Source organism: Zootoca vivipara, chromosome 11, assembly GCF_963506605.1.
Source record: "Zootoca vivipara chromosome 11, rZooViv1.1, whole genome shotgun sequence".
In the NCBI taxonomy this organism is placed as follows: Eukaryota; Metazoa; Chordata; class Lepidosauria; order Squamata; family Lacertidae; genus Zootoca; species Zootoca vivipara.
Genome location: NC_083286.1, coordinates 18080659 through 18096864, shown reverse-complemented (window position 1 = coordinate 18096864; position 16206 = coordinate 18080659). Strand labels below are relative to the sequence as shown.

Below are 16206 nucleotides of genomic sequence, written 5' to 3'. Positions count from 1 at the left end.
CTTCCATTTTCTTTGGTAGCATACACACTGTATGTCACGCTGAAGGCATTCTGGTTCCATGTTGCATATACATGTATGGGGGCCCCCGTGGAGATGAGTTTTATTTCCACCTTGTCACTATTCCAATTGTCCTCCAACCCCTGGAGGATGACAATCTGAAGCAAGCAGCCTCTTGTATTTGTGAAAACTCCCCATGTGCTTTAGAACTCCCATTCTGCATATGGGGTGGAACCCCCATGAGCACAGGAGACCCCCTACTTCAAAAGTTTCCTTTCCATTGATTGGAGACCAGTGCATTAAAGTAATCTAATCTTGTCCCCCCCCCCCCGGCCAAGGATGCCCAATATTAGGGAGCAAAACCTTGGTTGATACAAGGTGCTGCAAACCTTACCATGCTACTGTATATTAATCCATAGCACCACTTTCAGTGATGGCGACTGAAGAAAACAGTGAAACTTTTAAAAATTGAGTAAGTTAATTGACATCTCTAGCATTTGAGCTCTTAAAGGTAAGAACATACATACATAATTTTATGTTTATGTTGCCTTTCCGTAGTTAAATCATGCTCAGGGCAACTTATGACATGAAGGAAATATGTAACTGCAACATAACAAAAGTAGTCATAAACAATAAGTTAAGATTTTTTTAAAAACACACAACAAAACTGAACAAACTTTGAGGACAAACTAGCACCTTGAACTGAGCGTGGAAACAAATTGTGATCCTGTGCAGCTGATTTGAAATCAGTGTGATATCCTCAAAGCACAGGTTCCAGTGTACTTTTCAAGGTCAGTGTCACACAGAGGATAGTAGAATGGCTTGGAGAAACCTGAGCACATGTAACTGTGGGCAAGACCGGCCATCTCAATCTGGAGTGAGCACACTAGCCAAACCTGAGCAAAAGGTCTCCTAACCACAGCAGGATCCAGGAATCCCTGCTTCTTCCAAAGTACCACCCTCATCCAGAGCAGGATGCACCCCCTATCCCAGAGTCAGCAGTCCTTACTGCCCAAAATCCTGTTCGGAGCAAGCTTTCTTAGTATATATTCAACACTCAGTTTCAGATATTGATTCAGGACTACACCATTTCTCCTGGAATCAGATGGAAAGGAGGGGGAGGGCTGGACGTTGATAGCATACTGATAACATCTACCCTAAGCAGGGGGTGGGGGTGGGGATAATAACTTACAGATACTGGTAGCTTTTTGTTTCTGGTTGATTTTTCACATTGTCAACACTTCTCACTACATTTGTACTGTTACATTGCTTACAATGATAAAGTAATACCAAACAATCTATCGCTGAGCTACCACAGAGGTTTCTGAGCCCTGTCCTGGTCACTTATTGCAGATGTAAACACTCACATGTTCTTAAAGCTGTGTTGGAAGAACAATTGTTCATGTTAACTGTTGTAGGCAGTGCTTCCCCCCCCTAAAAATAATGTTTAGGGGTACTCTCATTTTCCTAATCATATTGAAATACTGCCCCTCAATGAGGCCAAACTTAGATTCACAAAATGTTTAGGGGTATGCTTCCCCCTGTGTCCCCCCCCCCAGAAAAAAAAGCACTGGCTGTAGAAATAACAAGACCTCCTTTTCAATGTCGGAGATCTTGAATATAACTACATTTCTATTGTGATAAATGAACAGGCTCCAAGCTTTTGATGACACTTGTCTTTGATTTTACTTAAGCAGAGTTGGCAATGGAATCATTCTGAGAAACACCTACCTATCTTAAATCAAACTGCAGTTTTCACCTGCTTAAGTAATATTGAAATGTCTTGTAGGTGAAATACCCACTTTTTAAAAATGTGACCGCCATGGTAGAAGTTGCAGAAGAAAGAGAAAGAAGAAATAATTACCTTAATGGAATGTGGATTTACGTTCAGAATAAAAAACGGCAATTCATGATGTGAAAGTTGTTCCAAGACTAAGGTTGGGAGCATTTTTGTATCTGCTTCTCCATATGAAGAAATAATTTAAGAAATAGGCTTGTATTCTCTTCCAACACCATTGGAGGTATCCCAGTGAGAATAAGGGAAAGGCATACAGTTCAGCTTAGTTGAAACTCGGCAGCACTGGGAGGAGGAGTCATAGCTGCCAAGTTTTCCCTTTTCTCGCGAGGAAGCCTATTCAGCATAAGGGAAAATCCCTTAAAAAAAGGGATAACTTGGCAGCTATGGGAGGAGTGCCAGCATGGAAAACAACCTTGGAAATCCAATTTGCCACCTTGAGTTTCGTCAGGGAAGAAAGGCATGTTACAAATGCAATAAGTAGATAATTTTCTCCCCTACAAGGTCCAATCTAAAGGTTGATTCATATATATTCCCAGTATCTTAGGAAACCTCATAAAAGACACAACCTTTATTTTTTTCCCTCTGGATTTTCATGCTATAATTGAGATTATTTATCACATTTTGCAGGTTTTTTTTCTTTACGTACATTGTCTGAAAAACGGGGGTGAGGGAATAAATGTTAATGGAAATTATGTGGACTTCTTCATAAAGTACAGTATATTCCTGCGTATAAGACTACTTTTTAACCCAGGAAAATCTTTTCAAAAGTCGGGAGTCGTCTTATATGCCAGGTCGTTTTATTAATACGGCGAGTATATCCCAAACTCTATATTTTTACTGGAAAAGTTGGGGGTCGTCTTATACGCCCAGTCGTCTTATACGCCGGAATATACGGTATGTTTAATTGTTAACTACGGCTTTTAGATTGCTCTGTTTTTCAGGGTTAATTCGTTTTAGGAGAAGGCATGAATGATAGGCTTTAGTTTAGTAAATCCAGGGGATTGGTCATCCACAATCACCGTCATTCTTAGTTGTCCACTTGTGTATACAGCCTACGATCAAAAAACCAAACACCTGCCTAACTTGTTGCTGATGTGTGTTTTACTGCTCTTGAAAACACTATCAATCATTAGTGAAAGATTACTTGATACTGTCAGTGTTGCGCATGGGAAGACCCTCCACCCTGTTTTGAAAGAGAAGTTCAATTTTTATTAGCTGGTTCAGAAATGTCAAACCAAAGTTTCCCTTTCCAGAAGTGGGAGATTGAGCTAGATTCTCTTGCCCAGACTGGCACCAAAGGGTCATTTGTTATAGGAATGGCTGGCATGTAAATATGTTAGGCATTGCTGTGATATAGCAATGTAATCTGGGTTTCTCAACCACCTTACATACACACGGCCATATTTGGTTATTTTGTGATCAGCAAACTTCCTTACCTGTTCCATTGACCCAGGCAGCAGAAGCTCCTAATGCCTATATCCAGCATTTTTCATTGGATAGAAATAGGCAAGAGCAGCCAATCTTTATTAGGCAACACATACAATATTTGCTTTAATTGATTAAAATCTATTGATTGGGTAGACAAAAGGTAAATCTCTTGGTAATTTTGAAATAGATAGGCAAGAATTTCTGCCTCCCAGAACAAAATGCCACCCCCCCAACACATTCTGTTGCTGAAATGATGAAGGCTGGGTTAATCAATAATGTATTTTTGTATGGAAGGACCGGGAACTCCTGAGCTTTTACACCAGATCCGCATTTGTGGATCTCATGGTTTTAGGGTTTTTTCCCCACCTCCAAAGCAGATCCCACAATTCTGAAGTCTGCTCACCAGTGCATTCGGTGACTCAGATGCACCTGTTTCATCACAGCATCTCCTTCCTAGCTCATTATCTGAGCAATTTATCACTAGCAAAGTCAGACTTCCCTGTTTCCAGCTTGTAGGCTGTGCACCTTGCTAGCTCATTTTGTTCCTTCAGGCTGGCTTGCTCCCTGGCATCATGCCCTGCCTGATCAGGCACATTTTCTGCTCATACTGTAGGAGCAGATCAACTGACTTATGCTCCTGACAGTAGATTATAAACCTCAACAGGAAGTCTATTTCTTTATGTTTGCTTTGGATTATAATCATTCACTTGCGCTCTTGCTGCATTCTGCATTTCAGTCTACAAGTCTTATGACAGACCTGACTCTTAACTATTTTCTGTGTACATGCATGCATGTTAAAACATATGCTTTTAAACTTTTTTTTAAAAAATAAAATACATGGCTTTAGGAAAAGATGCATACAGATGTATTAACAATGCATGCTTTTCAGAGACCCCATCAATAATTTCCCTTCATACATAAGTACCAGTACCTCCATTGTTTTCAAAGGATGCAGTCAGATGCTGTGGACCTACTCACAGGCAAAGTCTATTGAAGTTACTGGACGCACCCATGTATAACGAATCAACAAAAACTGGTGATACTTATAAGGAGCAGCATCAACTAACAAGGGAGTTTATAGACATATGGAAAACCCCATTTTTTTCCTTTGAAAAAAACAAAACACCTTACTGATGATCTATTTTCTAGCTTTCCTTGTTTGTTGAGAAAGTTCTTTCCAATGCAAGCCTACGAACAAACCATTTCTGGATGCAAGGACATGTAACAAAATGCATTGCTTGACAGTTCATACCGTTAGTTCAGTGTAGCAGCTTCTTCTATGCTGCCGCATTGATTTTTGCCATCTAACCTCCTTTGTTAATCAGATCCTCTGCCAGCATTCTCTTGACAGGTTCAGCAATCTGTCTCATGCAGAGAATGAAACGCTTTGTGAGGACTTTGAAGCAGCAAGAGTACCATCTGTGGCTTGGTTGAAAAGCCTTAAATACATTTCTGGGGGCGGGGACTCTTGCTCCTACTGAAGCACTGAAAGGGCTCTTGGACCTTATAATATGCAAACAGCAGGATTCACTCTTCATACTCTTCTGTTCTAAATAGCTACTGTAAGGCTAGGAAGCTCGTGACCCTCCAGATATTGATGGACTAAACCCCATCATCTCTGGCCATTGGCTATGTCAGCTGGGGCTGATGGGAGTTGGGGAGTTCAATAACATGTGGAGGGGCACAGGTTCCCCATCCCAGCCTTGCAGAATGCAATATACAGAACATCTAGTCCAGCCTAATGCTGTTTAAGTCCCCATTTTATTAAAATTCCATTCATCAGAGCACCAAGTAGGGATGTGGCTAGTAAGCTGCTACATATTCATGTGGGTGTTCAAAGCAATGAGTGGAAAATTGGTTATTTCCTCAGAACCAATAGAAACTTCACTAATCCTATTACTAAGCCCAAGAGCTTGTGAACAGTAGGCATCAGAAATGTATCAGCTGAATAAAACACTGAGCGCATTCCTTGAATAAAGAGCTTCAATTTATCCTTCAGCTATTGAGTGCCCCTGCCATGCTACAGTCATAGTAGCAAATATTTCCTGCCGCCGCCCCCCCCCCCCAAAATCACTTAATCTTGAACAGGGTAGTAGTAAACTTGGGGTGGGGGGTAAACCACATCCAATCAGGACAATCTTGTTTGGGCAAAACTGGGCAGATCAAAGAGGTGGAGTTTGAGAGCCATGGTTTCCAGGCCCGCTTCTTTTCCTTTTTAACCAGAAACATTCCTATCCTAAAACAAATGGTAATTCTCTAAGTAGAAGCTGTTATCTTACAGACTGAAAAGCTGTTTTTTTGGGAGGAGCAAATTATATGGCAGTACCTCGACTGATACTAATTTAGTTATTTGTATTCTTCTTTCTCCTCCTCCTCACATGTACTGGCTCCCTCAAAGCAAACAAGGCAACAATACCATGACTATTAATTATTAATCAATTAATTTGAAAGGGTAAAGTCACTTATAAAAATATATCCCCATGTAATTAAAATACACAATAAAACTATTTCATCAAAACATTAAAGGTATCAATAATTAAAATGCACAATGAAACAAGCCCATTAAAACAGTATAACTATAAAAAATAAGTACATGAATTTGACCAAACTGCGGGAGGCAATGCAAGACAGGAGTGCCTGGCGTGCTCTGGTCCATGGGGTCACGAAGAGTCGGACACGACTAAACAACAACAAACTATAAAAAAAAGCAATTGAAACCATTCAATTGGGAGACCGGGGGAAGCAACTGCGTCTTTGGGGTCCACTGGCGCCTCTTGTTTTTCAGCAGGGAGAGCATTCCACAATATGGGTGCCACTAGATGAAAAAGCTTTTCTCCATGTTATCATAAGCCAATAATCACCAGGAAAATGGCAAAACTACCCAGATTCCATTTGCTGGTATTAATGCTCTTACCGGGCAGTGGGTTTTTCAGGTAACCTGGTCCAGAGCTGTTTCAGGCTAGATATGCAAATAGCAAGATCTTAAAACTGTTTGAGTGGCTAATTTGCAGCCAGTGCACTAGGGTGATAAGTGCCTGATAAGGAGCACTTCTCACTATGTAAAATGCTGCACCAACTTATGTAGGCAATGAAGGCCCTTCACTCAGTGCAGTTAGGGCATTGCCCACCTGCCCAAACTCCACAAAGCTATAGTACAGTCCCTTCTCTGTTCTTTGCATTACAAACTAAAAAAGTGCATTTGGATGAACTTGAACTGAACCATTTTGTTCCTTTTTAAAACAAACTTTGCAAGCAACCCAGCCCGATGAGCAGCGTATAAATAATAAATAAGTAATAAAATTATGATTATTCTTATAAGCAGTGGTGGTTGCTGACACAGTCCTATTTGATTTTGTTCAGAAGTTAGTAAACCCCACTTTGTTCTTTGGGGATTATTCACGAGGACAAGCATAGGACTTTAAAGTTTACTTAGGTGCTAACTACTACTGCAACAGTTAAGCGATCACTATTTCTTTGCAAGAGTGGAGGGTAGGGAGAGAAACAGAAGAGGCGGAGGCCACACAACATTTTTCCTATCAGACAAGCAGCCGTGAAAGTGGGGACTCCTGGAGCAAAGTAAGACACAATCTAGTTTAGCTAAGTACTATTTTGTAAAACTGCCATGTTTATGTATTCATATATCTTTGCATTGGAGGAGGGCAGAGAGAAAACTGAAACCAGGCCACACATCCATTTCCTCATTGGCTCCATTCCCATGACCTCCTAGTAATCCCACCAGATCTAGTGAGCACTAACCACCATTGGGATGGGGTTAACCCACTTAAGTAATCCTGCATTTGTTTGCACTGAATCCATGAAAGGCTTAGGTTCGACAAAGGCAGATTTCCTTATCATTTGGAAGGTAGACTCCACTCAGAAGGGCTTCAAACAGTCTGGGCAACTTTCCAACAGCACATTTTAAGAAGGAAGTATAACAATATAGCTTTTGTTGAAAACTAAAACTTTCCGAAAGCAATCTTCTCTCCTTGCACTGCCGTACGTTGCTAGAGCAGTTTCTATCTTGCTTAGTGCTTAAATGATGTGTATTCTGCTTGGAGAAGAGAGAAAAGAATTGGCAGAAATTGGGGAGAATGAGATAAATGTTGGACTCTGAGGTAAACAACATTTATGGGCTTCTACCTACCATTTGTCTTCACTGATGCATTGCCCTGGGTAGATGAATATAGAAGACGAAATTGTCAATTGCCTTTCCCTGTCCAGCTGCACTTAAAAGCATTTGACTTCGGATATATGTAATTTTGAAGAAGACTTCTGGTTCATAGGCTACACCCCTGTACCTGCTGATCTGGACATCTGATTAGACATGTATAGGATTGCACTGTTAGAGGACCTTGTCAAGTCACTCTTTCCCAGCCTAACCATCAATTATGGGTTGTTGTGGGATTATAAAACTCTTGGGTTTCTTTGAAACAAGCTATGCATAGATCCAGTTTAGTATGATGATGCCTGTCGGCTGTATAAATATTAGGTTGTAAAAATATCGATGTTCTTGGATTATGGAAAATGTCCTTCTTTCCAGGCTTTGGTATAGCATATTTAATAGCCTTTGATACTAGTGGCTACTCTCCCAGCACTCAAATTTGTGCTACAAAACTTGCCCATCAGCCTTAGTGGGGGCTGAAGAAATACGTTTTGCAATTCACGTTTGATATGAGAGCAAGAAAGATGACTTGTTTGTTCTTTTCAATACAATTCTGATTTCATTTCACTTCTGATCACTCTGGGAATAGGAAAATAGCAGTCAGAGCTGCGTGTTCTTATGCGGTGGCCCAATTCTTAATACTCTGTGCAACCAGTTTTTGCACTTACAACATGGAAGGATTATACTAAGGTTCTTTGGTCTGTTTGCAACCCTGGAGTCCTTTGGGAGGGAAGGTCATACAGTGCCACCATAACCCAGGCTTCATAGCAGAGGCTATCTTGGGGCAACATGCTGGTTCCAGCCTGTGTATGAATTCACACATTCACATGTGTTCAGTTGTACAAGGATAAAGCAGAACTGATGAAGGCAAGTTGGTTTATTTAGAAGAGAACAAAATGTTATTTTCTATACATAAGAGGAATTGCAATTTGCTTAAATGTGAAATACCACAAAGAGCAATGTTGTGACTGTTGGATCAACCTTCTACTCAGAGGGGATGCCGGTACGTGGAAAGCAAGTTCGTTTTAGTTCTTGCTGCTGCCACATCAATTTTAAATGTGTGAGGCATAAAAAGCCCCATGGATCTAGTTGTCCATAGTTCATCAGGTTTGTTTGTTTGTTTTAACCCAATGGCATCTCTCTTATGTCTACCACTAACCACAAAACACTAGGAAAGTTTGAGTGATTCTTTTTTAGCCATCCCAAAACTGCCATGGAAATATTACTGCACCACTTCTGAAATTTAGCAGGATTCTCTCCTTCACAAGGAGTGATGCACCCTGCAAATGTCATCTAATTCTGATCGGGAGTTTAAAAAATCCACAATCCTGCCTTAAAAGTAAAAAAAAAACAAATCAAAGTTGTAAAGCTCCAGAAGAGTTCTCAAACTTTCTTCAGTAGGGCTACATACAAACACAATTGCAATGTCATATTATTATTATTATTATTATTATTATTATTATTATTATTATGTATGTTTAAAACTACATCCATCTGTTCAAAAGTACCTTGCGGAATTGGATGATGCTGCAATAATTAACACCCACATGTCTTCCTATTATGTCAATTTAATCACGAGCTTGTAGGGGAAAACTTCACCAATTACTGTATGCATCGTTCTGAAAATTTGTCTTGAGTTGAGAATCCTAGTCCCTGTTTTATTGAAGGGGGAAATGTTGCTATGTAACACCCCTGTTCGAGACAAAGAACCAAAATAGCTGCAGGGAAGTGCTATGGATTCTCTCTTGGCTCCTTGCATCAACAGAATTTTTAACTAAGATCCAATTACAGAATATTCATTATTGATGATAATAAGTGAGCTGTAAAGAACGCACATTTACATTCTGATCCCAGGCAGTTGCAAGTTTCTGCAGCCTTTCGAAACTTGTAAACTCAGCATCTTTCACGTCAGCCTAGAATGCACCCAGGTCTACAGGCTGTGCCGTGTGTGTGCTTGCTTCATTTCTCCCAGCCATCACAGATGTACGCGAATCCCTGCTCTCGAGTTTACCATAATTCTTAGACCGTCCCTGTTTGTTTGCAGAAAATTCAGTGGTAGAAAACATGCAAGCGCAAGGTTTAGTAATCCCTGATGTTTCCATTTTGCAGATAGCGGGTAGCACAACTGGTCAAGGCCCGTCCCTCAGTCCTTCAAAAGCTGCTACTAGCTAGATTTATCAATAGTATATGGTAGAGGTGCCAGATAAAAGACCTATTTAACAGCAGGCAAGGCAGTTTGTTTGCTGCTTGTTTGACGGGGTTGGTGCCGGACTGTGCCGAGATTGGAGCTGCATGTTGGTGCAACTGTGAGCCCACAAGCTCATCCCATCTCAACCCTGTTCAGGTAAGCAGCCACAGAACAGGTGTTGGGAGGGTGGCTCCATAGGTCTGCCCCATCACACACTCAGACACTGTCATCTCGCTCAGCATCCTGTTTTCCACAGTTTCCAACCTGATGTCTGTGGGAAGCCGCCATCTTGGCCGTGAGTCCTGGAAGACCTGCTCCCTGCCTTGCTGGCCTTTTCCCACCTGGCCTGGGAGGGTGGGGCCCTGATGGACTCCTGTTACAAAAGCTGAGGCTACTGAACACTCTTGGGCTGGGGTATTGGTCAGGTGATTTTGTTGAGGGTGGGCTGTTGCTGTGATCAATATTCATTTTTAGTATCAGGAGGTTGTGGACTCTCCTTCCTTGGAGGTTTTTAAGCAGAGGTTGGATGGCCATCTATCTATCATGGATGCTTTAGCTGAGTTTCCTACATTGCAGAGGGTTGCACTAGAAAGATGCTCTATGGTTTAGGTGTAATTTTTTAAAAAATTGATTGCATACTTTTTGATGTTTTATTATTGTTCACGACTACTTTTGTTATGTTTTGAATTATGCATTTTTTGTAAGCTGCCTTGATCATAGTTTTAACTGTGGAAAGGCAATTTACAAATAAAACATAGCTGCCAAGTTTTCCCTTTTCTCATGAGGAAGCCTATTCAGCATAAGGGAATTTCCCTTAAAAAAGGGGATAACTTGGCAGCTATGAAATAAAATGATATATGTATTTGTATGCATGACAATCAGGACATGAAGGCATTGGTCATCTCTCTTTATGCTCACTAAAAATCTTCCTGTGCACAATTTTTAAAAAGAACATGTTGAAATTGGACATGCCATATTCAGGGTTGGGAATATTTTGGAAGGAGTTTATCTCAGCTGTCCAACTGGTTGTGATTGTAAAATGGTGAACCCACAGGTGATCACACGGTTTCTGAAGATAGTCCTGATTCAGCAGACCACAGCTTTCCTTGTGGTGTGTGCGCAGGGCATTATCATAGAAAGGTAAAGGTAAAGGTAAAGGGACCCCTGACCATTAGGTCCAGTCGTGACCGACTCTGGGGTTGCGCGCTCATCTCGCATTATTGGCCGAGGGAGCCAGCGTATAGCTTCCAGGTCATGTGGCCAGCATGACAAAGCCGCTTCTGGCAAACCAGAGCAGCACATGGAAACGCCGTTTACCTTCCCGCTGTAGCGGTTCCTATTTATCTACTTGCATTTTGACGTGCTTTCGAACTGCTAGGTTGGCAGGAGCTGGGACCAAGCAACGGGAGCTCACCCCGTCACAGGGATTCGAACCGCCGACCTTCTGGTCAGCAAGCCCTAGGCTCAGTGGTTTAACCACAGCGCCACCTGGGTCCCAGAAAGAGGGTCATAGAAAGAGGCTGAGCAAAAGAATGGGCTACTCCAATTGATTATTTAATAGAAGGAATTTTTGAAATCCTTATATTAAACAGTGTACCAAGGCTTCTGTTTGAAGTAGGACTTCCTTTGAAATGGGCCTTGACTTTCCAAAGGCTCTCCTTAAAAATAAAAGGCCTAAGGATTCATTTCATATGTAAGAATTCTTTCAGGGCCTGGACAGGGTACTGAAGCAGTAGCAGGTACTGTAGCTGTATTCACAAGTGCATTTAATTAAAATTGGGTCTGAAGTATGGGGCATGGCAACAGGCCTTGGCTGCAAAGCTGCTACTGCTAAGTCTATGGTAAGTCTGTGATGAATAAGTGATTAGTCATTGAGCGCTTTGTAGAAACAGGATTTGAAATGGCATGTCAGATCACCCCAAGTGTGAAGTGGAAATGAGAATGGTCTTGCGGGTACCTGTTTTATAAATTCTCAGGTTGTGCAACTTTAATACAAGCATGTATAGTGTGAAGCTGTGCACTCCGACCATGAATGCTCTCTTTAAGCAAGCACTAGTCATGTTTGCTGATGGACTTGTGTAACTTCTGACAACCCACATATAAATAAATTTAATATGTGAAAAACCGCGTCAGGGTGAAATCCTGTCCCCGATTACCTGGAAGTAAGTTTCATGGAATTCAGTGGGACTTATCTTTTGAACAGCCATTCATAGAATTGCACTGTACATTTCCAAAATATCCATCTGGTTTTTGCCTCAAACAAACAGATGTGACTCATGTGATTTTGCCAGAATGGTATTTTACTGATAAAGCCAAGATTCTAGCCGTAGAAGCCAACTCCTAGGGGCTGAGGTCCCTTGGCTTCCCCATAAAGGATTTGAGGGGGCTGCCCCCCCCACAGTAGATGGGCATCGCCATTCAAATAGTGTGTGTGTGCCACATCATGTGATCAATTATGTAGGGCAAGGCTTAAAGGTAAAGGTACCCCTGACCGTTAGGTCCAGTCGCAGACGACTCTGGGGTTGCGGCACTCATCTTGCTCTATAGGCCGAGGAAGCCGGTGTTTGTCCGCAGACAGCTCCCGGGTCATGTGGCCAGCATGACTAAGCCGCTTCTGGCGAACCACAGCAGCACACGGAAACGTCATTTACCTTCCTGCCAGAACGGTACCTATTTATCTTGCACTTTGACATGCTTTCGAACTGCTAGGTGGGCAGGAGCTGGGGCCGAACAACGGGAGCTCATCCCGTCACGGGGATTCGAACAGCTGGCCTTCTGATCAGCAAGCCCTAGGTTCAGTGGTTTAGAGTCTAAACTTTAGACCACAGTGCCACCCGCGTCCCCCATGGGGCAAGGCTTACCTGCCCCCAAATATTTTATTCAAGTTTGTACCTCTGAGTCTAGCAGTGTTCTTTTATTTATTTCATACATTTTTTTACTGTTTGATTGGGGGGAGGGGAATCATAGTGGTTTAGTATGCATCTTAATCCCATTGAAATCAAGTTTTCCATGTTACAGTGTTACCTTGGTTTAAGTACACAATTGGTTCCAGAAGTCTGTACTTAACCTGAAGCGTACTTAACCTGAAGCAAACTTTCCCATTGAAAGTAATGGAAAGTGGATTAATCCATTCCAGACAGTCCGTGGAGTACTTAAACTGAAGCGTACTTAACCTGAAGTGAACTTTCCCATTGAAAGTAATGGAAAGTGGATTAATCCGTTCCAGACGGGTCCGCGGAGTACTTAAACTGAAAGTACTCAAACCGAAGCATACTTAAACCGAGGTATGACTGTACTGTACTTTGTCCACAATGAAGACCAGATGTTCAGCATGTTTCAGAGAAGAGAAAGGTATGCTTTGAGGGACATTATTGGGGTAGAAACATTTTTCGGGATCTGGAGTCAGAAACAGGTTTGATCTCCAGGATTCCAGCTCTTTTATTTTGGCCCATAGAACTCAACAGGAGGCACTGAGACAAAGCTGGCACCTTTTTAGTGGGGCAGAACACTGGCAACTGACAAGTAGACAGTTGGCTCAACATGAGCACCAATAAGGAATGGTATTCCAACTGGCTATGTGTGTGCATATACATATAATATGTGTTTTGTAACATGCCTCTCTTTTGTTTTTTTGTTCCCTTGCAGCTCCTTCGGGCTAGAAGGAATGTCAACCTTTGGAGGCATGTTAATCAATTTCTCCCATGACAGTTTCGACACAGTTTCAGGCCATATTTAATTGTAACAACAGGGAGCCTTCTTAGAGCATGGGAGCCCTTGAGCCAGAGCACAACTGATCACTGGAGTAATCTGCATTAAATCACCGGACTCATATCCAACAGCTACGAGCTGAGCCCTAACAAAAGCCACAGCCTTAAGTACCATTCACTCTGACACAGGAAGAAAAAGGAGTAACGATCTTACCCCGTCAAAGAAACAGCCATCTCTAGATCCTGATGCGAATGGATTTCGATGCAAAGAAATTGAGAACAGCCAATTAGTAATCACTTGGTCCAGCAAGTGTCCAATTTTTTTATTTAAATATATGTAGCTGAATGAAAGGATGAAGCACTTAAACGACTCAAGAGCAATCAGTGCATTTAGTCCGAATGAAAGATTTGTCATCGTGGGTGGAAAGAGAGAAGGTCATTGTTGTCCCTTGTGCAAATTCAAAGCCATAGATGAAGAAAGGACGAATGCTTCGAAGATGCTTGGAAAGATGTTATTTCCTGTCCTCTGCCGAAATAATTCAGTTGTTACAGATTGCATCTCAATGCACTTCAAATATTTGCACTGTCACTTCCATTCAGGGGAATGATGTGTAGGCCATCACTTGCACAGGTGGCCTCATGAAATTTCTGCCCGCAGGAAGATGTACCTTGAGGGGCTTCTACAGGAGATTAAAAGCCCATCATCAAAAGTGAAGAAAAGTTAATGCCCTTCTATCCCTTCACATTTGGAATCTTTCTCACAAGGCAAATTGTTGCTCCTTAAGCCTGATATATAATAAAAAATAATAGAAAAAGCATCAACAGGCTAACATGGATTTTAGAACAGATCTAATTTTTAATACATTTTTGTATCATTGTAACAACAAAGAAATTGACCTATACTGCTCACATTGACAGTACCCTCCCAGTTAACAGGATAAATGAAAGAAAAAAAAACATTTCTACTACGTATTTGACACATAACATTTTTTTATAGCCAATTATCTGTCCTTCATGGAAAATGTACCAGCTAAACAGGCATTTTCAGTTTATTTTTCTAAATAAATGTGGTGTTTGTATCATTTGCAATCACTTATTTTTGCTGATTCCCATTATTTGTCCATGTTGTGCCCCTTCCAATCTCCTTCACCAAAAAGGGAGTTTTAAAGACAAGAACCAAAACACTTGTTTTGCCATGTTAAATCATAATGATTTGCAGACTGAAAGCTTTAATATAAAATGTTGTTTGTAGAATTATAAAGTATATTTCTACTGGAAAATATGTATGGATATCCAGAAAGGCTGTATTTTAGTTTTTAATCTCAACACATAGGTTATTTTTTAATATTCCCAAGGAAGTATTTAGTTAATGTAGTTTGCTTGAAAGTTGTAGCAGATAATTTTGATTCAGGAGTGCACGGCATCTTCAGCAACGGTGAGCTTGCTTGTACACAGCGCAGGATATGATCCAGTTTCTGGCCTCTGCGTGTACGAAAGGACTATTGGGGGCCGTACATAATGCAGTCAGCAGGAATGCCCAGCCCCTTACATAGTGCCTCTGCTCCATGTGTATCCTAGATTTGCACCTGTACAAGCAGGGCAATGGGAGACACCCCCCCAAAGCATTATAGCAGGGCATCTAACCTGCCCTTAGTACAAGCCACACTGCGTGGACTAGGATGGCGCTGGAATGGGATGTGAAGGATCAGGTGTGAAGTATCTTCCTAAGCCCTGTAACTGCATGCTGTCTGGTTGCTTGATCAGAATTGCCAGCATGCCCTAAACTACCCATCAATTTCCCAGTGCCCAGAATGTTTGCTGGAACAATCAGGAGCTGCATCACAGTTCCATTATTTGCACATCATTTTCATAAATAGAATCAATGCCAACCCATACTGGTCATGTTACATTGATTGCTGTTGCTCGGAAGTTGTTGCCAAAAGCTTAGTTCAACCTGATGGACTTGGAACACTTTCACAAGTGATACTCTTTCTTCTCTTACGTGTCACTCCTGAATGTTGTCGGTGCAATCTAGAAAGTCAAAGAGAGATCAATTCATTCTTATCTATGTTGCCCTTCATTTGATATACATACACATGAAGTTCAAAGGCCAGTTCTTAAGACCAAATTCCTTAGAACTTAATTACTTAATTTGGATACAAAGATTTGTGATTCTTTCCACGAGTATTTTATTACTTAAAATACACATATTTTGAGCCTTTAATATTTGGTGCAATCATGATCTTCTCTTCACGACAATGAGGGCTAAAACCTTACTTTGTTTTTGTTTTTACATGCAATCTGGGAATCTTAGGATTCTAACAACTGACCACAAGTTGCAAAAATATAATATGGGGCTTTTTATGCAGCTATATGACTGACTATAGGTTGCTCATCCCTGCTTTAGATTCTGGACGCTAAAACAATTTGTAAGGAGGCTTGATTCTTAAATTACACATGACACATTATATCACATGATTTTTGCATTGCATTGCATAAATTTTATTTATTTCCAAACTGTTACAATATGGTTCTGTTAAAGATGCCATTTCTGAATTGGGGGATCAAAGAGCAAGAAATTGCTTGATAATCTCATCCATAATCTGCAAAGAAGAAGAGTCGCTGTATCCACCCAGTGCAGTATTTTGTTATTATCAGTTCATAGATTCCTTTGATGCTCAAGTTGTTTTGAATAAAATTATATATTTTCCTTTTTCCTGAGTTCTCTATGCTGTGTATAATTTTACGCACTCACCTACAGAAAAAAGAGGCACCGAGAGAGTATTTTGAGATACCAATCTCTTACCTCGCCAGCTGAATTGGATTCAAGTTGTACATATTTTGATGCTTCTCGGGGAGGGGGGTTAAAATCCCAGCCCATTGAAAGTTTGCACATCAGAATACATGTTATTTTTTTTTGTTTAAG

At 41.1% G+C, this 16206-nt stretch overlaps 1 long non-coding RNA gene across 1 annotated transcript in view; it reads left to right on the top strand.

Annotated features, from left to right (window-relative positions):
- The window catches only part of LOC132592797 (uncharacterized), a 33849-nt gene extending 18431 nt beyond the window's left edge, over window positions 1–15418 (top strand). The window contains exon 2 of the long non-coding RNA XR_009558317.1: window positions 13219–15418. This is a non-coding gene — a long non-coding RNA (uncharacterized LOC132592797). The remainder of the gene's footprint in view (window positions 1–13218) is intronic.
- The last annotated feature ends 788 nt before the right edge of the window (window positions 15419–16206 follow it).